The 27,193-nt window shown below is 45.0% G+C and overlaps 1 protein-coding gene across 7 annotated transcripts in view; it reads right to left on the bottom strand.

The window, feature by feature from the left end:
• Nucleotides 1–27,193, bottom strand: part of STING1 (stimulator of interferon response cGAMP interactor 1) — a 106,503-nt gene that overhangs the window by 60,873 nt on the left and 18,437 nt on the right. For all 7 annotated transcript variants that reach the window (XM_072145840.1, XM_072145839.1, XM_072145841.1 and 4 more), the window contains one exon: nt 7,918–8,002. The gene's annotated coding sequence lies outside the window, so the exon portion shown is untranslated. The remainder of the gene's footprint in view (nt 1–7,917; nt 8,003–27,193) is intronic.

Genomic DNA, 27,193 nt, shown 5'->3' with positions numbered 1-27,193 from the left:
CCACAAGCATGTCCCACTCACCTTAAATACAATCCCCCAAATATATGCTGCAAGTAATCAACGTCTGATAAAGTGAACAGCACAGGAAGCGACGTAAGTTTGTCCCAAGTACAGAAAGATTACTGCGCATAGATATTCTCATAGATATACAGCACATACACACAGATATAAGGCTTATATACACACATTGAGTATATACTCACCTTCAACAATGGAGTTTGTAAAACAGCTCGTCGTCACGCAGGCCTAGACAGTGGGCTTCAGGACGTGTTGACAGGGTCACATAATGTTACCTGACCAGATGGATTGGGATGGACAGCTGAATTATAATAAGGTGATGGTGTGCCCTGAGCTTGTCCCATTACCTTTTCTGACTGCAGATGACAAGTCACCAACCCGACCACCTAATAAGTGGCCTTCAGTTAGAAGAGATAGTGGGATAGGCCCGAGGGCACATTATTAACAAGTTATAAACTGGCTGTCCGCCCAGGGGCCCAGGGGTTTCCTTTAATTGAGCTTTTATTATGCTCATGCCTGCGGGGACATAGGGGGCAGACCCAGGAACACACTAAAGAAATATGCTATACCCATCCATCTTTTGCACCCTGCTGCTATGGCTTTAACTCTCTGTGCTCTGACATCAGAGTATGTGTATATACCCCCTGTGCTGTGCCTAATAAATTACTATGGGGAGGGCCTACCGAATTATTCTGAATGGCACGCCTTCCCTTCATTGCCATTGTGTGTGCCCATACAGCAGTTTACCATCACATATGGGCACGGTAGGATGGGGTCACCCGTAGGCCGGTGAAAGCATTATCCCCCTTGTTAACAAATGCCATTGATTCAGTGCTTCATGCATTTATCAATTTCACCGAGTGAGCCTGCTCTCAGTCACTAGGTCTGGACGGCTCCTGCCTCTACGCTGACTGCCTCGGGAGTGCGAGGATCAGAAAGTAGACGGCACATTCAGCTAGAGGGTCACTCATCTTCCTACACTGACTGCTCAGGAGGACAAGCCCCACCTAACCCTGCTGTGTGCAGCGTCGGGAGTTCTGTGCTGAAGAGAAAGCTACAAACCTGTGTGGTGTCCTCCTGCACAGAGCAATAGGTATGTACAGAAATACAAGTGCACTACAATTCACGTTAGTAATTTTACATTTGAGAACTACAACTGCCAGAAGCTGAAAGAACTGAAAGTTGTACCCCTCGGTTCCAGACATGTGTTGGAGATCTGAGCGGGGTGACATGCTCCACATTTGGTGGTCATGTGACAAGACTAACCCGTTCTGGGAAAGCGTTCAGGTCATTCCAATTAATAACAGCTCCAGAAATGTCTCAGCCACTCCAGAAATGACACTCCTCTCGATTCTACCAGGGTCTATAGGAGCTCAGAAACACAGCCTGCTTAGGTTCTACCTGACCGCAGCCAGATCAGTGATACCACGTAAGTGGCGCAACACAGCTCCCCCCCAGTGTCAGAGTGGCTGCAAGAGCTAATCCAGATCTTCCACCTGGAAGAAACGCTGGCAGATATCCATGATTCCTCAGAAAAATTCCATAAGATATGGCAGCCTTGGTATTTTTTTTCAGGACATCCAGGCCTTCCGAGATCTGCTGGAGGAAAGGTAGGAGCCGGGTCCCAGTCCCCCCCTCCTTCTTTCCTTGTAACGTCATGTCACTAACACCCCCTCTTTTCCTTGTCTTATCTGTGTCTTACCCTCTCCTTTATCCTATCAGTAGCCCCCCCCCCATTACCCTCTCCCTGCCCAGTTTGTTGTACCACTACAAACATGATCTCTAATAATCTTCTTAACCGGTCTTTATGCGTACCCTCTCATATTCGACCACCGAAGTGGCCACAGAGGTACTCAGAGATTCATCAACTCAAGAAGGGTATAGTCAGTAATATGAGCCAGGAGAACTCCACTAACTTTTACCTACCCTTCAAGCCACGCTGACAAAATATTCCACATATATGAGGACATTGAATAAGCTTTTTCCCACAGCTCACATATATACCTCTGGACCCATGTCTCACTCAGCAACTACATGCACACAAACACCAGTGTACAAAAACGCATATACACCAGTTCCCTTGGAATCGATTACATCCTTCTGGGTTTCATTCTTACCGACTGGCCTTAATATCTTGTTTTCAGATATACTCATTATTGTACCATATACTTGTCAGCACCTGTCCAGTAACCGGGCAACCACAACCAGGCTTGATACTAGCTGCCTAGGTAAGTGGTGACGAACTCACCCTACAACGTCCCTGCAGGCTAAGGCTGGTGCCACACGTAAGGCTTTGTCTGTGTTTGCAAACGCAGACAAAGCCGCACCCACCGGGGCGGGCCGCGGCCCGTTCGCATTGGCATTTCTATGGAAACGCCTGCGATTGGGAACGAGCCGCCGGTGTTTTGCGTTAACTTAATGCGAAACACCGGTGGCTCATCCCCGATCAGGAACCTAACTGACGGTCCTGAGTGACCCTACAAATGATAGGGAAGACTTACTTTGTCTGACAGCTGCTGGATTGTGGAGCGGACAGGTAACCAGAAAACAGATATAGGTCAGTGTTCACACTGGTACACAGAAACCGACACAAGACTGACACAGGAAAGTGGGGTCGCAAAAAAGTTTGTTCAACGGCGCACCTGCATCCGTGTTCGTGCTCTGAAGTACATGCGGATCCCGACGTTTGTACACATGCAGAGGAAAATGTAATTCACTCCGGCACCCAAAAAATCTTCAATTATAATTTTCTTTATGATTTCCAAATTTAGGTGTTACATATTGGGACTCAGCCTATTGTGGCCTTTAGGACGCTGCCCCATTTTTAAAATCTGCTAAGTGCTATAAGTGCTTATAGCTTTGGAACTCTATAAAGGTATCCAGGGGATTTTGTACTTCAAATTAGTTTAATATTAAATTCGAAAAAATTCTTTATTTTCAAAGTCCTAAATTCTCTACTTTGGGGCATCTATAAGCTAATTGGTGAGATTTTATTAACTCTTTGTTGGTGGAGGAAATGAAAATCATCAATTTTTAGGAAGATTTTTTTTCTGTTTTTTTTTTTGGCCGTATACCATACCATAAAAATAGTATATTATTTGTATTCTATTGGTTGCCCCCATTACAAAAATACCTCATTTATATAGATTCCCCCCCCACACACACACACACTTTTACTGAATAAAAAGTAATTAGGCAAAAATGTTGTCAACTTTAGCATCACCAAGTTTCATATGCATACATTTTTAATTTTTCGGCTGACAAATCTGGTTAGCGCTATATAGTTTATTAAGTGGTTTTATTGGAAAGTGACATTTTAGGGGCTTTTACTTTTATGTATTTATTTTTTATTTATTCTAATTTTTAAACTTTAGTGTTTTTAACTTTTTGTACTTATACGTACTTGAACTTGAACCAGCAATGCTCTGATCGCTGGTTCAAGTCCAATACACTGCTCTACAATAGTATACGCATAGTACTAACAATGCAGCTGCACGCATATACATACAGTGGAGGGAGTGTAGTAACATATAACATATAATTTCAATATATATTTCCCTAGGTTTCCTTCTCATATTCCACTGTTATAGTAGACTCCTACATGTACATCGTGGTTGGCTTTAATAAACACAAAACCTATCTACAAAAAAGCCATTCCGACCAAAAAATATAAAGTACGATTATATCTTTATTACAAATCAAATGACAAACAATTTAAAAACAGAAAGAATAGGCTGGTCACATAGAAGGGGAGGCGGAGACACTACACAAAATCAGACAAATCTTGCAGGGTGATATATGGGGATAGGTGCTACCCTCCTAAGGGGGGTGTGCCTGAAGAGATATACTATAAGTCCAAAAGGAGAAATGGTCCTGAAATCAATGTACAATGTTTAAAGTGCGTAGTGCCTGTACATCCAAGTGGGGGCATATCTTAATCTAAGAGCACACAGATTCATTGTAGCTTATCATGAAACAAATGAGACAACTATGTTACATATCTTACTCTAAGAGCAAACAAATATATTTATCATGAAAGCAGTAAAGCAACCATATTGCACGTACCCATTGTAGTTAGTTCACCTGCCGTCTGACACAGAAGCCCCGACGCGCGTTTCAGCGCTAGCCTTCGTCTGGGGGTGAGTTTCATATGCATACATTTTTAATTTTTCGGCTGACAAATCTGGTTAGAGCTATATAGTTTATTAAGTGGTTTTATTGGAAAGTGACATTTTAGGGGCTTTTACTTTTATGTATTTATTTTTTATTTATTCTAATTTTTAAACTTTTTGTACTTATACGTACTTGAACTTGAACCAGCAATGCTCTGATCGCTGGTTCAAGTCCAATACACTGCTCTACAATAGTATACGCATGCACAGACAGTTTACAGTCAGACCTGGAAGGGTTCTGACTGTGAAGAACATCGGGTATCCCCAGGGCACTTGACGGACCTCGTGGCTGCCCAGAAGTGGATCGGATCCCCCGGTAAGTGGCACGGGGGATCCGATCCATAACAGTCGGCTCCGATCGCAAGTGTTAGCTCGCGGTGTCAGCTGTAATATACAGCTGACAGCTGCTGCTTCTGGTGCCGCCTCCTTTCATGAGTCGGTGCCAGAAGCGGGACGTTATAGAACGCCCCTGTGTGGGAAGTAGCTTCCCGCAAGGACGTACTATAACATCCAGGTGCACATAGGGCTTAAAAGCAATATCCAATATAGCATCTAAGTGTGTTTTTTGTAGGATGCTGGCCTACGCGTTTGAGGTGTAGCGTACACCCTTAATCATGGTTCCATGGTGCCATTATTAAGAGTGTTAATACAGATGCTACATTGGATATTGCTTTTTATATGTAACACTTTGGAAATAATAAAGAAAATTATAATTGAAGAGTTTTTCGGTGCCAGAGTGAATTACGTTTTCCTAAGGGTTTATTCACATGCTTGAGGCCTGTTAATGTACAAGCTTGTGGCTACATACAGCTGTGTTCCCCACAGACAGCAATAGGCACAAGGAGGTATATGGTGCTGCACATGTGTGGCACCGTACCACTCCGTACACGGGGAAAAGATAGGGCATGTCCTATCTTTTCCCATTTGCACAGCTGTGCTCCGTGAATCTCCTCTCCAGCTATGGCCGGGCAGGCACACAGTCGTGTGAATGTAGCCTAACTTACACTAGCTGCACCTTTTTTTCCGTCTGTGTCAGTGCATAATTAGTTTCTGAGCCATAAGAAGTTTGTATGTGATCTGTGTAAAATCCATTATTTCACATCCACAAAAACATAAGGTTGGCAAATGCTGTCACAACCTCTTGAAGGTTTGCATGATTATGTTAAAACAACACCTGTGTAGCAGCCATAGTACTCACGTAGACTTTTATGGGAATTCACATGTCAATTTAACGGAAATCTCCTGTCAAAACCAAGCACACCCCTGCTCACCCCTCCCCTCTCCATACGAAATAGAGCTGCATGGCCATTCTTACGGCTAAAGATAGAGCATGTTCTATTTTTTTATGCAGCCATGGCTTGGAATGTGTGCTCACTGTACCAAGCTCGGACGCCACAGATGACTACGGGGGACGTATATATGGCTGAAAATTTGCGGCCATATATACGTCACCCATATGTGCGTGTGAATGTAGCTTTATATTTGTTATTCATGGCCTTCTTCCTTCTAAAATGTTAAAAATGATGCTAATGATCAAGAAGTGCTCATGAGGATGTTACCCAAGCCCTTATGTGCTGCAGCTTCACAGGCTGTTACACTGCCTCCCCCTCTGCTCAAGCACTTCCTTCTCCCTCTGACTGATGTAATCCCACTGCATCTCACTTTCAGCACACAGTAGGAGGGAAAGTGCTCCTTCACAATAGACACTGGTGACACCCTCAGGAGTCCTTCTGGCTCATTAGCTATTTTAAAAGTGGATTTTAGAAAGAAGGAGGCCATGGATAAGAAATACCACAGTCACAGTGCCTGCATCTATGAGTAAGTGTCCCTGGTATATCACAATGGATTTTATAATCTTTATTTATATAATGCCATCCTATTCTGTAGCGTTTTACAAATGTTATGGGACACATACAAATAAAATACTAGATTAGAGTACAAAAAGTCATATGGAACAATAGGAGTGAGGGTCCTGATCACAAGAGCTTACAGTCTAATAGGATGAGGGGTTGACACAAGAGCTTACAGTCTATGAGGATGAAGGGGTGACATAAAAGCTTACAGTCTATGAGGATGAGGGGGTGACACAAGAGCTTACAGTCTATGAGAATGAGGGGTGACACAAGAGCTTACAGTCTATGAGGATGAAGGGGTGACATAAAAGCTTACAGTCTATGAGGATGAGGGGGTGACACAAGAGCTTACAGTCCATGAGGATAAGAGTGACACATGAGCTTACGATTTAAGAAGGTTGAGAGGGATGACACAAGAGCTTACAATCTATAAGGATGAGGGGGTGAAACAAGTGCTTACAGTCTAGAAGGATGAGGAGTGACACAAGAGCTTACAGTCTATGAGGATGAGGGGGTGACACAGTCTATGAGTTTTCATGGTAGATTTATTTGCAGGGGACTTTCATCTATCTGTTCAACTACTTGTACCCCTAGTAATATGAAATATTAACCTATACAGTAAATATTGGTCAAGCTCTTGTTTATGAATATTCTTAAACAGGGTGCCTGGTAATTGAGACACATAGCTTCCTTCTTACAAAAACAGCACCATATTTGATCATGGGTTTTATAGGTATTGCAGCTCAGCCATATAGAAATGAATGGAGCTTGGTTGCAATACCAGGTAAAACCCATGGTCATATTTGGCACTATTTTCAGGAGGATGGAGACATGTTTTTCAGCCCCCGGAAAACATTTATCCACCAAATGCATTTATTTGCATTGCTAAATAATACAAAAGCTCACTTTGCAATACTGCGGTGGCCAAGACAGTTGTATTTGTAAGATGCCCTATAATTCACATGTCCATGTAGCAGTAGGTGGACCCCAAGAATCAATTTCACTGGTGGGCCAGTATTGGCATACTCGGGAGAAATTCACTGCAATTCACTAAGATCGTGCGCAAGATTTTATGCATGTGTCGCTTCCCCGCTCAGGTCTGACAGAGTTCACCATCTTTATACTGGTGCATGTAAGTGCTAGGGCTTGCAACACAATTTGAAAGTTAAATCCCGTGCTCAGTCCGAATCAGTCCGATCGTCCCCAATTTGTGTCACATGGAAGCAGCGTAGCTGCGACAGAAAACTATTGCGTGCGACACAATCCCAACGCAGAGACCTGTTAAATACGTGTTCAAGCCGTTCAATCCCCGAAAAAAGTGCAAAGTCCAACGAAAGTGCAGTGCTCGACCCTTCGGCTCGACATTCGGTTAATGTTAGCTATCAAGTTCTTTTGCTGTTATGACCATTTATGAACATTTGTTATGAACATTTTGAATCCTGAAAATCGAGAATCTTTCTATATTTTCATAAATGAACGCAAAACATACCATAAAAATGTTTCAAATAACATAAAGTACAGAGTGTCATGAGAAAACAATTTTAAAATCACTTGGATATGTGAAAGTGTTCCAAAGGTCAAACCACTTATAGGGGCACATTTACTACACTTTACACACTTTAGTCGGACTGTAAGAAGTGCTTGCACTGCGATTGTGGCGCAGCCTATTTAAGAGAGGGCTCATGGGCTGAGCTCTTTCCATATAGGGTGGGTGAATGCTGTATTATACTCTTATTATTAAAACCCATGATTAAATATTTGTGGGATACGCCCTTAATAATTGTATAGACTCAATGGTGTTGCTAAGGATTAACTATAAAATTTTATGCCTAATAAGCAAATTTATTGACAAAGAATAATGTAAATAACCTTACCTTTAATCCCACATAGATACAGTTGTAGCTGAGACTAAGAAGTTCAGATAGCACTGGAAGGGGTTTTCACAATCTAAGTTTCAGCCTGGGAAATGAAAGTAAAAGTGCAGTAAGGGTTTCGTAGAAGGAACTTGCAAATGTGCCATTATTACCTGTTAATTAATGGGAATTAGCAAATTTACCACAATATCTATGTATTGTATACTATTCTGTACACTCATTTTTGTACAGTATATTGAATGAGATTAAAGATGAAGAAATACAGTTAGGGCCAGAAATATTCGGACAGTGACACAAGTTTTGTTATTTTAGCTGTTTACAAAAACGTGTTCAGAAATACAATTATATATATAATATGGGCTGAAAGTGCACACTCCCAGCTGCAATATGAAAGTTTCCACATCCAAATCGGAGAAAGGGTTTAGGAATCAAAGGTCTGTAATGCATAGCCTCCTCTTTTTCTAAAGTAATTGGACAATGGACTCTAAGGGCTGCAATTAACTCTGAAGGTGTCTCCCTCGTTAACCTGTGAAGTAGTTAAAAGGTCTGGGGTTGATTCCAGGTGTGTGGTTTTGCACTTAGAAGCTGTTGCTGTGACCAAACAACATGCGGTCAAAGGAACTCTCAATTGAGGTGAAGCAGAACATCCTGAGGCTGAAAAAAAAGAAAAAATCCATCAGAGAGATAGCAGACATGCTTGGAGTAGCAAAATCAACAGTCGGGTACATTCTGAGAAAAAAGGAATTGACTGGTGAGCTTGGGAACTCAAAAAGCCCTGGGCATCCACGGATGACAACAGTGGTGGATGATCGCTGCATACTTTCTTTGGTGAAGAAGAACCTGTTCACAACATCAACTGAAGTCTAGAACACTCTCAGTGAAGTAGGTGTATCTGTCTCTAAGTCAAAAGTAAAGAGAAGACTCCATGAAAGTAAATACAAAAAGGTTCACATCTAGATGCAAACCATTCATCAATTCCAAAAATAGACAGGCCAGAGTTAAATTTGCCAAAAAACACCTCAAGAAGTGAGCTCAGTTCTGGAAAAGTATTCTATGGACAGATGAGACAAAGATCAACCTGTACCAGAATGATCCATGATCCAAGGCACACCACATCCTCTGATGGGCATGCATGGCTTTCAATGGCACTGGGTCACTTGTGTTTATTGATGACATAAAAGCAGACAAGAGTAGCCGGATGAATTCTGAAGTGTACCGGGATATACTTTCAGCCCAGATTCAGCCAAGATGGACAATGACCCCAAGCATACAGCCAAAGCTACCCAGGAGTTCATGAGTGCAAAAAAGTGGAACATTCTGCAATGGCCAAGTCAATCACCAGATCTGAACCCAATTGAGCATGCATTTCACTTGCTCAAATCCAGACTTAAGATGGAAAGACCCACAAACTAGCAAGACCTGAAGGCTGTGGCTGTAAAGGCCTGGCAAAGCATTAAGAAGGAGGAAACCCAGCGTTTGGTGATGTCCATGGGTTCCAGACTTAAGGCAGTGATTGCCTCCTGTTAAAGATATTACACTGGACTCAGACGCCATCTTACGTATTGTCGGACATTTTAAAGATTCAGCATTATTTCACATAACTTTGTGTAGTGATAACTGAAGTTTGGGTGGGGGCTCATTTCTTAGAAAAGCACACAAAGACTTAGTGCTCGCTAGCACCACCTAGTGGAAGGTATCCAGGTGGACATCTGGACATTTGGTTTATGTGAAGTTTCAGTATTTGCATGTAGCCAATAGTATTAGACTCCTTTGTGTGCTTACATCCAATAGTGTTACATTTCCTGGGTGAGAACACCCAATTATAGTTGCTGCTTTCCTAATTACACGCCTTATGTAAAGTGCCTTATGGTTTTCTATAAATGTCGGTCCCTCAATAAAACTTATCAGTCTTGTTGCTAACTTCCTGCAAGGACAGGTCTTGTCTTTCCTTCAAGTTAGTCAAATTCCAGCGCTGGACACAGACTCATTTAATTTGAAAGTCACCTTACAATGATTAGGGGTTTCAGCCCCAGATATAAATCTACAAGACTCCAAAGGATTCTCAACAAAATATTGAAAATAAAAATATTTTGTTTGGGTTATGTTTATTTGTCCAATTACGTTTGAGCTCCTAAAATGTGGAGTGTTTGTAAAAAAATGTGTACAATTCCTACATTTTCTATTCTATTTTTGTTCAACCCTTCAAATTAAATGTTACAATCTACACTTGAATTCTGTTGTAGAGGTTTCATTTTAAATCCAATGTGGTGGCATGCAGAGCCCAACTCGCAAAAATTGTGTCACTGTCCAAATATTTCTGGCCCTAACTGTATCTAAAAAATATGAATCAACCACTCTGTTTCAAAGAATTTTATTTGATTAGAATTTATTTGTGACGAATTGTGTATGTGTGTGTATGTGTGTTTTCATAACTGTCTGTTGCTGCAACATGCAGAGATATTTCTTTCTCACGATGCCTCAAATCGAGACATAATAAGACAAATGCTAAACTTTTCTGCTATCAGGTTCCCTTCAACAACTCCAAGTATTTTGAGATCTACTGATGTTACAATGTTATGTAAGTTAACACAGAGGAGAACAATATAATAGAGGGAAACTGGAGGGAAAAAGAAATTGTGGTTATTGTGGTCATGGACTTATCAAACTTACCTGCATATAAGAAGGACATGATGGAATGTAGTGTATACAAGCGGCGTCTCCCGTGGCTCCTCGGGTGCGTGTGCGCTGGCTCTGTTAAGTTTAAAGGGCCAGCGCACTGATGTTTGGCGCTGGCCATCTGCCTTTCCGGTACATTCCAAGCCCCTTCCTGGGTTCCATGACGAATCTTTGTGCCTCACAGCCTTAGCTTGTTCCCTGTCCTTTGCGTTTATAGTGATTTTCCGTTGGGACCTTGATTCCATTCCTGACTACGATCCTCTGCTGCCTGCCTTGACCTGTTGCTACGTCACAGACTCTCATCCAGTGCTGCCTATTCTGACCACCTGCCTGTCCCCGGCTAGGATTCTGCCTAACGTCTCTAAGATTCTCCCTTCCTTCTTTTCTATGGGCCGAACAAGGTAAACAGAGCAAGCAAAGCCGCGCTCTCTAGATGGTTGAAAGATACAATCAAGGAATGCCATTCCTTCTCAGGCCAAGATCCTCCTACTCATATCAAAGCTCATATAACTCACTTTACATCAGCATCCTGGGCTAAATTTGGGCAAGTTTCTTTATAACAAATATGTGAAGCCGCTACGTGGGCATCCTCCTCCACATTCATAAAGCATTATAAGTTGGACATCCAAACTTCAGAGGGTTCAGCTTTGTAAGTCCCATGTGTATGTGCTGCCTCAAGGACTCAAAGAAAGAGAAATTTCAGTAAGCAAATATCAACCATGATACTGCTCCCTATGTACAACAATATAACTACTAGAATGTAAAAAAACAAGAGGGTCCAACGGCATCGGGCAGGGAAAAGGGTAGGTTAAAAAAATAAACATTTTATTTAAGACATCGTTAAAATCAGAAGGTCCATGGAGCAAAAAGAAAAGGTGACGCGTTTCAGACCAAATGGGTCCTTATTCATACCTATAGATGAAGAGAGTGAACCTAAGTTTAAATAAAGACGAGGAAGTGCATCAAATGCAGCCCCACTCCCATAAATCAGGCGCAAACTAGATGATTAGTAAGCAAGTGGCTGGAGTTGCCCTGGTACAAGATGTAAACATGCCAAATCAAAATATAACATATCAAAATACATGTAAAGGAAGAAAAGAAATAACCTATAACACAGAATAATCAATAAATATACAGTAGATCACTTTTTTATTTAGACAAAGAGGGTGCCGTGTGTCCAATACAAGGATCAACTGAGCCTCTCTGATGTGAAGGGTTTTAACCCTGTCACCGCCACACCTCGAGGGAGAAACGTGATCAATCGATGTTACTTTCAAGATAGTCATAGTACCAGAATGGTGTCCCGAAAACGTTTGGAGAGACCTGTCAAGTTGCAAGTACTGGAAATAGTTTTAGGGTTTGCATCCTTGATGTGTTCTGAAAGTCTGTCTTTCAGTTTGCGATATGTACATCCAACGTATTGGAGCCTGCATGTTAAGCTTTCAGCGAGTTAGACCACATGTGTAGTCTCGCAGTTCATGTGTCTAGTGAGATTAAACGTTTTTTTGTTGACAAGGGACGAAAAAGTAGTTGTTTTCTGCATGAACTTACATATGTTACAGCGGCCACGGCCACAGCGATATCTACCATAATAGGTCATAATAGTCAACAATGGACCCTGCACAACCACCAGGTACATAACAAATTATGTCAAGAACGGTATCTGTCAACACATCAAATAGAATCAATATATACAAGAGAACAGGAGATGTGTCATCTGACAATGTGCAAAATCACTTTATGGAAATAGCAAAAAACATACATATATTCCGACACAGAAAAGAAAGACAAATTAAATTGTACCAAGTACACAAGTGAACTCATAGGCCAGAATTCCATGCAAGGATAGCTGGCAAAACACCTCCTGCACTAAAACAGTACTCCAAGAGCGCCCATAGTACCCAGTAGACAAAATAAATGCCAAGTAAAGACCCGAACAATACACAGAACCTATTATGAGGATGAAAAAAAGGTCAACAAAGGTAAGTCCTAAATGTTAACTAGTCTCAATACATTACAGGTCCAAGTGCAAGTCAGGAAGGTCTAAAGTTGGCATCCCATATCAGATAGCCTTTGGGTGCTACAATTGGTGTGGAGGAGGTGGAGGGCTCCCCACACGTTCCGTCTCCTAAATGGCGGACTTCCACTATTGCTATTTCAATAAAGTGATTTTGCACATTGTCAGATGACACATCTCCTGTTCTCTTGTATATATACCCTTATGGGTCAGCCATGCAGGAACAGACTCCTATTCAGAAAAACGAAGTGGCAAGGGTCGGGGCACGTTTAGAAGTGCACAAAATTCCTATGGAAAGAATCTTTTTTAAAACATTAACACACTCCAAAATGGCCAGATGTTTTTTGATAAGGCTAACAACTTGTGGGTAAATCGGTGCATACTGAGTACTAAAGACAGCTTTTAAAGAAGTAGATTTTTTAATGGGATTTTTCTTTGAGATAATGAGCACAGGGCTGGGAATCAACTATTCTACTGGCCCGTTGAAATACAGAAGAGGAATAGCCTCTTTGATGCAAACGATTGGTAATGACATTAGTTTCTGACTGGTGAGTGGAATCGGTAGAAGAAGCCCGTTTAGTCCTATTGAATTCCCCAATGGGCAAGTTACGAGTCGTGTGCTTGGGGTGGTATTACAGCTAGTTGGTTTACAGTACAGAGATGTGTGAATAGCACTCTCCACTGAGTTGCCTGTAAGGCGGACATCCAAAAATGCAATAGTAACAAGATAGGTGCAAATAGGTTCAAATCATTAGAATTAATGTAGGAGATGAAATCAACTACTGTCTCCCGGTGCCCACACCACCCCAGGAGGCAGTCGTCGATATATCTACCGTACCAGGAAATCATATTAGCAAAAGGGTTATGACAATTGAAAAGAAAACGTTCCTCCCATAGGGCCATATACCGATTAGCAAGAGATGGGGAAAAGCATGCTCCCATGGGGCAACCAGAAACCTGTAAATAAAAAGAATCACAAAACAGAAAAAAACAAAATAATATAGTCTTGTAGTCCCAGAGAATAGGTGCTGCCCTTGTACATGTGCCATGTGCCACCTCTCCGCACGCCAGGTGATGGGGAATGGACGTGTAGAGAGCAGAGTGTAGAGAGGCAGGTATTGTCCTCAGTCCAGACACAAAGCTTTTAAATAGACATACATATAAAATATATATATATATATATATATATATATATATATATATATATATATATATATATATATATATTATGCGGCTGCACCGAGTGTGGCAAGTACAAGATCGATATGCCAAAATTGAATGAAAAACACATAATCACACATATATTCATAAAAGTCAAAACTGTATTCGAGACCTGTGTAGTTGCTAAATCCATAACAATGCTATACACAGAGTAGAGCTAAATAGCTCAAGGACGAGGGCTTCGATTTAAGGTGAGTCTAACACTACCAACAAATAAATAATTGCACCAATAATTACGAAAAAATTATCGTCTGTCTGAATACTGTTCCTATATGTATAATATCACAGACAGCTACATTAAGTCAGTATATAGATCAAGGAACATGTCAAGGTTGTTAAGAAGTTCATATACAGGCGGTCCCCTACTTAAGGACACCCGACTTACAGACAACCCATAGTTACAGACGGACCCCTCTGCCCACTGTGACCTCTGGTGAAGCTCTCTGGATGCTTTACTATAGTCCCAGACTGTAATGATCAGCTGTAAGATGCCTGTAATGAAGCTTTATTGATAATTCTTGGTCCAATTACACCAAAAATTTTGAAACTCCAATTGTCACTGGGGCAAAAGAAAAAAAATTGTCTAGAACTTCCATTATAAAATATACAGTTTCGACTTACATACAAATTCAACTTAAGAACAAACCTCCAGACCCTATCTTGTATGTAACCCGGGGACTGCCTGTATAGTAGTATCAATATGGGCAAACCTGAGTTGGCACTCAGAAATAACACAAAAACAATATATGATATGGAAAACTCAGATAGCAAGCAGGTGGGTCCATTTACAAATCAGGTCAGGTTGCGGAAATAAAGAACTCTCATTCAGTAAGTTCAATCTTTGTTTTGAAAGTGTCATCTTAGGTCCTATGAGAGTCACAATCCAAAGTAGAGTATGGTGAAAATTTGTTAAACAGAGGATAATGATAGCTTGTTGTCAACAAAGCAGGACGGAGTACCCGTTTGTAATTTCGTACAGGTGCAGAAAACTTGTTCGTAGTGGTCCCTACGAAGAAGTAGTGTCCGTAATGGTATCGGAAACATCAGTGATGGCATCATTCTGTAAACTGATGAGTAATCTTGGTAAGATTAAAGGCGAACACATTGGAACCTGTCACGACCGTGCCCTCCTTTGTGGCGTGGTCACCCACCTGCCCGATCCTCCTGTCTGTCTGGCGCACACGCCAGCTCTTTAGGATTTAAAGGGCCAGCTCCCTCCTAATTGGCACTGGCTAATCTGACGCGCCCTTATATCCGGCACCTCCCTTCACTCTTTGCCAGATCTTCAAGTAATTTCCCTGAAGTGAAAGCCCTCCTGTGTTCCAGTGTTCCCAGGTTTTCTCCGTGTGTCTATTCTCCAGTGTTCCTGTGGCGTTCCCGTATTCCTGTGGTGGTCCCGTGTTCCTGTGGTGGTCCTGCCATCCTGGGTCCTGCCATCCCGAGGTCCTGCCATCCCTGTGTCTGGTTTCCTGCTTCCCTACCATGGCTGCCACCGCAGCCTAGTCGCACCCGTGGAACGAGCTGGTGGCACCCCGTCGCAGAAAGACCGTCCCACTTTGCGGCGGGCTCTGGCGAAGACCAGGGGCCACTTAGACTCCAGTCCCGGGATGTGGCTAGTACCCACGGTGGTCCAGGGAGTCGAAAGACTCTAGCGCCAAGAGACTCTCCCACACCCCCGTGTGTGACATTAAGATCCGGCCATGGACTCCGCCAAAGTCATGTATCCTGCTTAAGTTCTGGACTGTGCCAAGAACCCACTCCAGCTACTGGCTGATCCCAGCACTATCGCCCAGCAGTTTCAAGAGATTGCTGTCCAAAAAGAACTTCTAGACAAACTCACTGCCACCCTTCGGTGGATGATTGCCTCCCAGCAGCAGGCTCCCGCGACTCCTCCTCCTATTGCTCTAGTCACCCCGCCATTTTTTCCGGCAGTAGAGTCTGGACCCGAATTTTTTATGCAACCAAACAAATTTGATGGCAACCCCAATTTGTGCAGCAGCTTTGTTTCCCAGTGCTCACTGCACATTGAACTGATGTCCTCCCAGTTCACCACCAAACGCTCTAAGCTGGCGTTTGTCTTCTCTTTGGTCTCTGAAGAAGCCCTGGGCTACTCCTCTATGGGATAGTGGTGATCCGTATATGGCTACCTATAACATGTTTCTGGCAAAAATCGGTTCCAGCTTTGAACAACCTCAAGCCCGGCTTCCATGCCTGCCCTGCTTGTCCCCGGTGTTACCAGAGCCTCCCCGTTCCCAGTGGCCGCTCCAGAGTCTCCGGCCTTCCCAGTGGCCGCTCCAGAATCTCCGGCCTTCCCAGTGGCCGCTCCAGAATCTCCGGCCTTCCCAGTGGCCGCTCCAGAGTCTTCAGTCCTTCTAGAGGCTGCTCTGGTGTGCCAAGAGCTGCTCCGGTGTGCCAAGAGCCGCTCCTAGAGTCGCTCTGGCCTGCGGCTTCCCAAGAGTCACCCAAGGCGGCAGGACCGTAATGAAGTCCATGGCCACATGAGTCCATGTAAAGCTGGATATTGGCAATGGCAGAAGAAGACCAGCAGGCTTGAGACGTGTTGGCTTACTCCAGGCACAGGAACCCACATAGTCCCGAACATCCTTGGCCAGATCTGGCCACCAGTAGAATCGGGAAATGAGGGCGACAGCCTTGATGTTCTTCTCAGCCGGACGGAAATGAATGAGGAAATCGAACCGGGAAAGGAAGAGTGACCAGTGAGCTTAACGTGGATTGAGGCGCTGAGCAGTCTGGAGATAGAGGAGATTTTTTTTGTTTTTTAAATTCTTTATTTATGTAAACATTTTCAAGTGTAAATAAGACATAGCAAACAGATACACAAGATATAAAAATAAATGAGCAACAATAGAACAAACAGAAGGGGCACCTGTTTGAAGCCACAAGAGCGGAATACATGAACGTGCCACCATAACGAGGAAATGAAGAAGTGAGCGCTTGTACACCTGGGAGGAGATCTCACTGTGCTGAAGAAGGAACAAGAGGCAGGGAGTAATCATCAATCTGCCTAATAGTGGATCGTACAGAATCCCAAAAGGGTGTCAATGTTGGGCATGACCAAAAAATGTGATGAAACATGCCCTACTCCGTTCCACACCTCCAGGTCAGGTCAGCCTCCGGAAACATGGAATGGAGTCGGGTTGGGACCCAATACCATCTAGACAGCAGTTTATAATTACATTCTTGGAAGCGTGAGCAGATGGATGACTCATGGGAGAGGGAGAAGATTTGCTCACTTGAAGGTCTAGTTCCCTTTGTAAGAAGAAATCTAGGAGGGGGTTGGTTCTCTGGACAGTGTATGATATTGTAGGTAATGGAGAAGCCATGTTGCAGCTGTCCAGCACCCGAGCACAACATTTCAAAGGGGGTAGGTGTATCGTCATAAGAGTCTGGAGGTGGCGGGGTTTGCAGGAAAGTCTGTAGTGCAAAGGAGCACCAGGGGCTCAGGACCGAGACCCCTGAGGACTCTGCCACACTGAGGAGAGATCGCCAAAAGTTGCCGGCCCGGAAATGGGAAACATTACATATGCCAGCTATCCTCCAGTTGCGAAAGATAGTGTCTTCCAGGCCGGGTCAAAAATTAGGATGCCCCAGGATGCGGAACATGGGCTAGTGAGAAGACATGAAAAAACCTCTAACGACGTTAGAGTGGCACACCTTCAGGGTGGGCCATATAGTTGGGTGATTGCGCAGTCCAAGTGTCAGGGATTTGTCAACCATGGGGAGGCTGATAAAGGGACTGTAAAGAATCATTGCTCAAGTGGCACCCAGGACTTACTTTTAGCATGGCAGGACCATTCAATCACTCTTACAAGGTGTGCCACCCTGTGGTAGGATCTGATATCTGGAAGGGAAAGGCACATCCGGTCTTTGGGTCTATACAAGACCTCCCTTTTCAATTTCACGGTTTTTCAGCCCATATGACCGAGTGTTGTATAGCTTGAAATGCACAGAAAAATGCAGATGGAAGACAGGTTGGGAGATTTTGAAAAAGGAAAAGGATACGGAGGAGGACATTCATTTTGAAAATTGTGCAATGTCCTAACCAGGTATAGGTGTTTTTACCCCAGGAATCACAATCCACTTTTATTGCCCTAAGGAGAGGAGGGAAATTCAGTGGGTATAAGTCTTTGGGGTCCAGGGATAGCAAGGTCCCAAAGTAAGATAGAGCCTCTGAAGACCACCTGAAGGAGAATGCGCCTGCCAAGTGATTTGGAGAAGTTTGTTTTAAAGTTCGACCAGCGTGAATATTCGTTGAGGCATCTCATCAGGTTGGGGAGGGAGACTCTGGAATTGGTCACAAGGAGCAGAAGATCGTCTGCATACGCCACAATCTTCGATTCCTGTCCTCCAATCATCAGCCCAGCCCAGAGATATCGGGAGGCGTAGAAGTGGCTTGAGAGTAAGGATGAACATGAGAGGTGACAAAGGGCACCCTTGGCGGGTGCCGTTGCAGCCTGGGAAACTGTTAGAGAGATTACCGTTAACCTGTACCATGGCCGAGGTACCGAATAAAGGGACAAGATCCAGTGCATCATGTTAGACTTCAGGATGATGGTGCAAAGTGTCTCAGCCATAAAAACCCAGTTAACCCTATAACAAGTCTTTTCAGCATCTGTGGACATTAGTTATCTCTGGCCTCGTGACCAAGGAGAAATCCTGCCTGGTCGGGATGGATAATTTTAACTACCAGTGGCATGAAACGGGTGGCAAGAATCTTAGCAAATATCTTGGTGTCCACGATGAGGAGAGAAATACGCCTATGGCTGGCACACTGCGCGGGGTCCTTACCACGTTTTGGTAGGACTGTGATGTTGGCTCGCAAGGTATCTGTAGGAGGGGGACAACCAAAGGTAAGGGAGTTAAATGCGGCAAGCATATGGAGAGATAGGTCTGCTGTTAAGCGTTTGTAGTAAATAAGTGAAAACCCATCGGGTCTGGGGGCCTTCCCGTTTGGGGAATTTTTGATGGCGGCTGTCAGTTCTTCGGGTGTTAATGGGGTCTCTAGGGAAATAAGGTCTTCTTCCGATAAGGAAGGTTGCAGAAGCTTATTACACCTGCAGTGCAAATATGCCTTTCTGCCTTTTCTAAGCATTTGCATTACAATAGAATTGTGTGTTATAACTTACTCTTGCACCCTGACAAAATCCTAGGGTAGTCACAGGGGTATGGATGCATTTAAAAAAACATATGCCTTGTCTGTGTTACTAACTCCTCAGAGCTTGGCCCCCACCTTTGCGCTCCTGTACAGCTCCACCTCCTGCTCATTCTCAGAGGTCACAGCCTGATCTGCCTAACATCAGTGGGGGAGGGACAAGCTGTACAGGAGCACAGAGATGGAGGCAGCCTGCATGTTGTTTTTTGAAATGCATCTAAACCAAAGCCCAGCCTGTGACTACACCAGGATTTTGACAGGATGCAAGAGTAAGTTATAACACACAATTATATTGTAACGCAAATGATTAGAAAAGGCAGAGAGGTATTTTTGCACTGCAGGTGTCATGGGCTTTGTCTTTAGTGAAAATTAGGTCCCTGGTGACAGGTTCCCTTTAAGTTAGTCACGAGTTTGTGTCAACTGGGCACGCAATTCCGAATCCAGCGTTTCTAGATCTCTAAGTCACCCCAGAAGAGATTATACCTTTGCCGTCTTTTCCTTTTTAAGCCTAGTCCCGTGACTCATGAGAGTCCCTCTTGACAGTATCTTGTGGGCTTCCCACACCATGTAGGAATCGGAGATCTCACCCCTGCATTTATCGAAATGGACAGCAAGTCCCCGCTTGACATCCGCCAGGGCAAGAGCATCGTCAAGGAGGTGGGGGTTAAGTCTCCACTGCCACTGTGGGGGCATGGGGGAGGACAGGGATAGTGTGACCGTTGTGAGGACATGATCCGAAAAGGAGATCGTGTCAATCTGAGAGTCCCTAAGAGCAGGTAGGTGTTGGTGTTTTACAAAGAACATGTCCAGGCGAGAGTACACGTCATGGGGAGGTGAGTAGAATGAGAAATCCCGGTCAGTCGGGTGGAGCAGTCGCCACACGTTAACTAGTCATGTAGTGTGCGCCGGATGTAGCGTAAAGCTGAGCCAGAGAGTTTGGACACCCCCGAGGATATATCCAAAACAGGGTCAAGGGCAACGTTAAAGCCCCCCCCCCAAGGATTACCAACCCCTCCTCCAATTCACCCAAGTGGTCTAGAAATAGGGAAAGTGCTCTACATCGTACAGAGTTAGGGAGGTAAAGAGATGCAAAGGTGTAGACTTGTGACGAGACACGTCCCTTCACCAGTAGCATGCGTCCTCCTTCATCAGAGCAAGAATCCAAAAATTCCCAAAGTAGCACTCTGGAGATCAAGATGCTTGTTGTATGGCTGAGGTAGGCATGTGGAAAGTGTGAATCTGACAGGCAAATGGCTTGTGAAGGCATAGGTGGGTTTCCTGTAAGAAAGCAACCTTTAGTTTTTTGCTACACAGCAAGTCAAATAGAATTGAGTGCTTACCCGGGCTGTGAAGACCTTTAACGTTCAAGGAGCCCACCCTCAAGGCTGACTGGGCTGCGTGAGGTCGGACCATGGTAATGGTCAAGGGTTGGTCGAGACTCCAAGCTGATGGGGAGAGAAAGGGGTAGAGGGAAAAAAAAAGGGGGGAGGGAAATCGAGAGGGAAGTGGGAATAGGAGGGCTGAGGGTAGAAGAGAAGAAGGAGAGAGGAGCACAAAAGGACAAAGACAAGTGAGAATGGGGTTGTGGGCCCTACCACAGAGGTTAAGGGCGAAAGGCAGGAATCCCGTTAAGGGTAGGCGAACCCAGCCAGAAAGTGGGAGGCACAAAACTTGAGGGGCTTGCCAGCCAGCCCCCCGCACCGGTATTAAACAGGAGGTTACTGTAAAGCAATGTGAGTCAACATGACTGAATAACAGTTACTGTAGAGGGGCAGCTGGACACGTGGTCATTGCCTAGGCTTCAAACGGTAGAGGTGCTGATAGGTTTGGAAAATCTCCAGGGAGGTTTGGAGAGCCAGCAAGGGGTCGTTCTGCAGAAGGCGAGTGCGAGCTTCAGATTGGAGTGGGGGAATGGTCTCTGCGACGTTGTCTTTGCTGTCTGGATCCAGCAGGTACTGCCGGAACTTGAAACCAATCTGGTATTGAAATCGGGGAGGTGCTGAGAAATGAGGGGAAGCCGGGCAGGTCTGCAGGGCATCTCGATGTGTAGACCTCAAAACCTTTTCTCACAATGAGATGGAAAGGGTGGCCCCATCTAGAAGACCCTCCACTGTCTTTGATCTTAGCTAGGAGAGGTTGAAGAAAGCGTTGCATGTATAGGGTGCAAGCTGAAACATCCGGGAGTAGTTTAACTTGTAACTCTTCGAAGAGTATGGGTATGTGGGACCAGGCAGCTTGGATAATTCGTTCCTGACCTGTGAAGTCATGCAATCTGCACACAATGTCCCAAGGGGAGGGGGGGGGGGGGTTGTCTCCAAATCTGGACGGCCTGGCCGTTGTACGCGGTGCACCTGGTCAACTACGAACAAAGAGTCAGGAGAGCTGTTAGTGACTAGGTTGAAAATGTCCTTTACTTTCGTCTGCAGGTCGTCTGTGGGGTTGCGCTCAGGCAGGCCTTTGATCTTTACATTATTGCGGCACCCCCTGTTCTCCTGGTCATCTAACTGTAGGTAGAGGGTTTGGAATTGTAGTTGGGCAGTGGAAAAAGCACGTTCTAGTGTTTCCACCCTATCAGACAATGAGGTAAGGCCAAGTTCCATGTCTAAATCCTCTTTAGTAGGAAGGGACTGGATAAGTTCCTTTAGAACCTGCATAACTGTAGGGGGGATGGTTGGTTCTGTATACTGGGAGGCCCCTGAGGAAGTAGAGGGGCCATGTGAGGCCTCGCCACTCTGTCTGCTGGTAGTTGTGGAACTATTGAGGGGTGACAACAACATGTGGGGGAATGGTCTCTGCGACGTTGTCTTTGCTGTCTGGATCCAGCAGGTACTGCCGGAACTTGAAACCAATCTGGTATTGAAATCGGGGAGGTGCTGAGAAATGAGGGGAAGCCGGGCAGGTCTGCAGGGCATCTCGATGTGTAGACCTCAAAACCTTTTCTCACAATGAGATGGAAAGGGTGGCCCCATCTAGAAGACCCTCCACTGTCTTTGATCTTAGCTAGGAGAGGTTGAAGAAAGCGTTGCATGTATAGGGTGCAAGCTGAAACATCCGGGAGTAGTTTAACTTGTAACTCTTCGAAGAGTATGGGTATGTGGGACCAGGCAGCTTGGATAATTCGTTCCTGACCTGTGAAGTCATGCAATCTGCACACAATGTCCCGAGGGGAGGGGGGGGGGGGTTGTCTCCAAATCTGGACGGCCTGGCCGTTGTACGCGGTGCACCTGGTCAACTACGAACAAAGAGTCAGGAGAGCTGTTAGTGACTAGGTTGAAAATGTCCTTTACTTTCGTCTGCAGGTCGTCTGTGGGGTTGCGCTCAGGCAGGCCTTTGATCTTTACATTATTGCGGCACCCCCTGTTCTCCTGGTCATCTAACTGTAGGTAGAGGGTTTGGAATTGTAGTTGGGCAGTGGAAAAAGCACGTTCTAGTGTTTCCACCCTATCAGACAATGAGGTAAGGCCAAGTTCCATGTCTAAATCCTCTTTAGTAGGAAGGGACTGGATAAGTTCCTTTAGAACCTGCATAACTGTAGGGGGGATGGTTGGTTCTGTATACTGGGAGGCCCCTGAGGAAGTAGAGGGGCCATGTGAGGCCTCGCCACTCTGTCTGCTGGTAGTTGTGGAACTATTGAGGGGTGACAACAACATGTGTTGCTGACCTCCGGCTGAGGTGGTATGACGGCGGCGGCGGCGGCTCCGTGTAGCTCCCGCGCCGGAGCTGGTCCCAGGGCTGGGGTTGGCGTGTGATGCCTTTGACGGAGACTGTTGCCGGGTGGAGAGACGTTGTGGCGCCATGTTGGCAGATTGCAATACAGGAGTTAGGAATCTCGGGAGCAGAGGTGTTGCTGGGACGGCTGCCTCTTTTCGGCAGCATGAAGGCGCGGGTTATGGTAAGGCCCTAAGAGAGCGGAGCACAAGTGATGAGCTTGCCCCCGCCTTAATAGAGGAGATTCTTGTGGTTTGTGTAGATGCTGACCGGAAACCGAACTCCCTCCACTCCAAGCTTAATTGCCAGCAGTTCTCGATCTCCTATAGAATAATTCCTCTCTGCGGATCAGAAAGTCTTGGAGAAAAATACACAAGTGAGGGTTCCGCTTTTGTATTAAAAGTCTTCCACTCATCTCCCTGGCAGATCCGAATGAGGTTGTAGGCACCTCGAAGATCCAATTTGGAGAAGATCTTGGCTCCACTAAGACAGTCATACAGCTCCATGATCAACGGCAATGGATAGCATTTCTTAACTGTGACCTTGTTAAGACCGCGATATTCAATGCATGGTCTGAGTGACCCCACCTTTTTGGTCACATAGAAAAAGCCTGCACCGGCCAGAGAAGAGGACTTACGTATGAATCCCCTATGCGGGTTCTCTTTGATGTAGTCCAACATTGCTGCGGTTTCTGGTACACACGGCCCCGAGGAGGGGACATACTCGGCAGTAGATCAATGGGACAGTCATAGGGACAGTGAGGTGGCAAAGTCTTGGCCCATCTTCTTCGAGAAGACATCAAAAAAGTCCTGATAGCAAGCGGGAAGACCCTCCAGGGGCTTGGGAACCCAAAGGAAAAACCTTCTGGCACTGGATGAGGCATCTCCACACAGCGAGACAGGCAATCAGGACCCCACCAAAGGATCTCCCCCTTTTTCCAGTTAAGAACGGGTGCATGGAGCTGCAGCCATGGTAGACCCAACAGGATGGAGGACGTGGACCGTGGTAGTACATAAAAATACAGTCTCTCCTTGTGCAGCACACCGACCTGCAAGGCTTGGTGCAGTACTGGACCGGGTCAGAGAGGATTTGGCCACTGACAGAGGAGATGACCAAAGGCTTCTCGAGGCAAACCACGGGGATATGATGCCAGGAGACCAGAGCAGTATCCACGAAGTTCCCTGCGGAACCGGAGTCCAAGGAAGCAGAGACTTGAATCTCGGTGCCGGTGCAAATGCTGAGAATCACCGGAATCATCAGGCATGAAGAAGCTTTGCTTACACCTAGGGATGCTTCTCCCAAGAACCCTAGGTGCTGGTGTTTCCCAGGAAAGTTCCCAAGATAGGACAAGTTCCCAAGGAAGCTGCGGACAGGGCCGCATCATTCCAGGAGAGTTCCAAGGCCAGGGTAAGGAACTGGACAGCACATTCTCCGACGGAGGAGTTCCCCTGGCGCAGATTCAACAGAGTAGTCTCAGCAGAGGAGGCCTGTCAGTTTCTTCAAACACGGACTGGAATTCTCCCAGAAATGCAGTGAGAGTAGCCATGACCGGGTTGTCTCTGTCCCAAAGCGGGGTAGCCCAGGCCAGGGCTTTCCCGGAGAGGAGACTGACAATGAATCGCTCCATAACAAATTGAGAAGGCATGAGTTCTATGTGCAGGGAGTACTGGGTTATAAAGCCCCTGCACAGGTTGTGATTTCCATCATGCTTGCCGGGCATAGACAGCCGTAGCCTAGGTTCAGCGGCAGGAAGACAGGCCGGGGTAGTAGAAGGCGCGGGAGCAGTCTCAGGAGCCTGTTGCTGATTGGCTAATAGCTGTTGTAGCATGGCGGTGACTTGTCCCAGCTGCTCGTGTTGAGCGGCAATCTGCCGGGATTGCTGGACCACGATGGTGTCAAGATCAGGCCGACTGGGGAGTGGAACCTCGGCGGGATCCATTGCCGGATCTTACTGTAAGGATTCGGGATCAGTGTATCCTCTGGACTACTGCGGGAGGTGGTACTAGCCAACATCTGGGATAGGAATCGAAGTGGCACCTGGTCTTCACAGATTACCGGTGTACATTCATCAGAGATGGAGCCTTATCGGAGCCCTGAGGAGGTAGCTGATCTGGAGCAGCCCATCTCCATTGAGGAGCTTGAGTCGGTTATTAAATCCCTTGCGAATCCCTTGGGAAAATGACCATGAAAAAAAATAGATATGTGAAATAAAAATAGTATATTACAGAGGGGAGAAGGAAACACTGCATACATACAGCTGTACAAAAAACACAGGAAACAAAAACAAGAAACATATAAATCGCATTAGTATGAAAACCATAGAAAAGACACATTTATCTACAGATGCATTAGTAGAAATATACATAATATCAGTTTTCTGATTTAGTCCCAATGGAATTCGGGTGCCCAATCGGATATCCACAGTGCTTCTCGTTTTAGCAATATTTTTCAACGGTCTCCCTCTCTAGGGGGGTTGGCCACACGTTCAATCCCGTAATAAGAAACACTGAGGGCTGACCAGATTTTGTCAGATTTAAATTGCTATTTGTAGTGGGACTATTAGTGTCAAAGAATATAGCTAAGTCCCTTTCCATTACATGCAGGAACTGATCTAAAGCTGGTACGCGTGAGTTGATTGGCGGATTGGGAATGGATAATGATGGCATGTGAACATGCCTAGACGGTTGTGTGGGATTAGATTAATTTTCTAAATCCAGCAATGTACATTGGTCCTGAAATTTCAAATCAGCATATACATTGTTGTACTGATGTAAGGACTGGGTAGACTCGCTTTCATCTAAAGATACATTTCAATCAAAAAAATGCAGTTTGACAGTTAAAGTCCCAACAAATTTGTTCACATTGATAAGGGTTTGGTATGGCGCAGAGGTGCGGGGGATGCATGGGGTGCGCAGAGGGCTCATGGGGTTGAAAACACCTGTACTTTTTCATGTGGATTCATATAAATGAAGATTATTGCAACGCATCTGCATTTAAGCAGCACTATTTGTTTATGAAGATTGTATCAGGGATTGGAGACCCAAAGTGCTTGCGCTTTGGGGCTAGTCAAGTGATTTATTTTGTTTATTGTAACTGAATGCTCATTGTGCTTCCATGTCCTGTGTTCTATTGCTCTGGTCTCCATCTTGATGTTGCATAGGTTTTGGATCATAGTATAGAAGGCCGGAAAAAGACGCAAGTCCATCAAGTCCAACCTTTACGAATTAAATAAAATGTTTTATCCCCATAACCCGTGATATTCTGTCTCTCCAGAAAGGCATCCAGGCCCCTCTTGAACATGTACATAGAGTCCGCCATAACAACCACCTGTGGCAGAGAGTTCCATAGTCTCACTGCTCGTACAGTAAAGAATGCCTTTCTATGTTGATGATAGAATCGCCTCTCCTCTAGGCCTAGAGGATGCCCCCTTGTCCTGGTCACAGGCCTAGGTATAAAAAGATCTTTGGAGAGATCCTTGTACTGTCCGTTCAGGTATTTGTACATTGTAATGAGGTGTCCTCTTAGTCTTTTTTCTACACTGAATAATCCCAAATTTAGTAATCTGTCAGTGTATTCTAGTCCCCCCATTCTTCTAATAATCTTAGTTGCTCTCCTCTGCACCCGTTCCAGTTCTACTAGGTCCTTTTTATACAACGGTGCCCAAAACTTTACACAATATTCCATCTGGGAGAATTGATCATGTTGAAAGGACCCTGCGAGGTGGTTCTCTGATGAAGAAACTACAACAGATCGAAACTAAATGGATCTGGCGTCTAAAAACCATGCAACCGCTTGGTCTCAATGAGTGTCTGTCGTTTGAGGCATTCCTGTGATCCCCGTTAGTACCCCTGATGTTGGGTTTTTGGGGAAGAGCCGTCCTCTCGACCGGTTTTAAGTGCATTGTTTATGTTTTTATTTGATGATATTAATTTGTGTTTCTTTCTGCAGAGTTCCTTTACGCGCGGGGATTTGATGTTATAGGAGTTGTCCTTCTCCTGTTGGATGCCCCTTTTTTTTGCCTTCAGTCCCTTCATTTTAGGTTTTTATATGCATGTAAAAAACTTTTTTAGTGGCACTTATCAGACTTATCTGGCCGTCCTTATGTGCTTCTACCTTAACCCTCAAACACCAAAAGGGAAAAGAGCGAAGTAAGTCATAAAAGTATATAGGTAGTGTGAGAAAGTGAGAGGTGTTGTGTGGGAAAACCGCTATCTGTCTTACAGGCAGATGAAATGCATGTGGTAAAAGCACTGGGTTTGTCTGCAGTAACCCAAGGGTTAATGCAGACATGATAAGCAGGAATAGTCTGATTTGTCTATGTTGGCCTCGCTAACACAGACACATTGGTAATGTCCGTACTGGCCCTGCTTATTATGGAGTAGGGGTAGGCTGGTAGTGGGACTCCTACTCCACCCGGGCTTCGGTCCTGGGCTTTTGTATAGTCCACAGGTGCAGGTCACAGGTCTCGTTAGGGCCTGATT

The sequence above is a fragment of the Engystomops pustulosus genome, chromosome 4 (assembly GCF_040894005.1).
Source record: "Engystomops pustulosus chromosome 4, aEngPut4.maternal, whole genome shotgun sequence".
NCBI classification, from domain to species: domain Eukaryota; kingdom Metazoa; phylum Chordata; class Amphibia; order Anura; family Leptodactylidae; genus Engystomops; species Engystomops pustulosus.
This window is presented reverse-complemented; position numbering and strand designations above follow the sequence as displayed.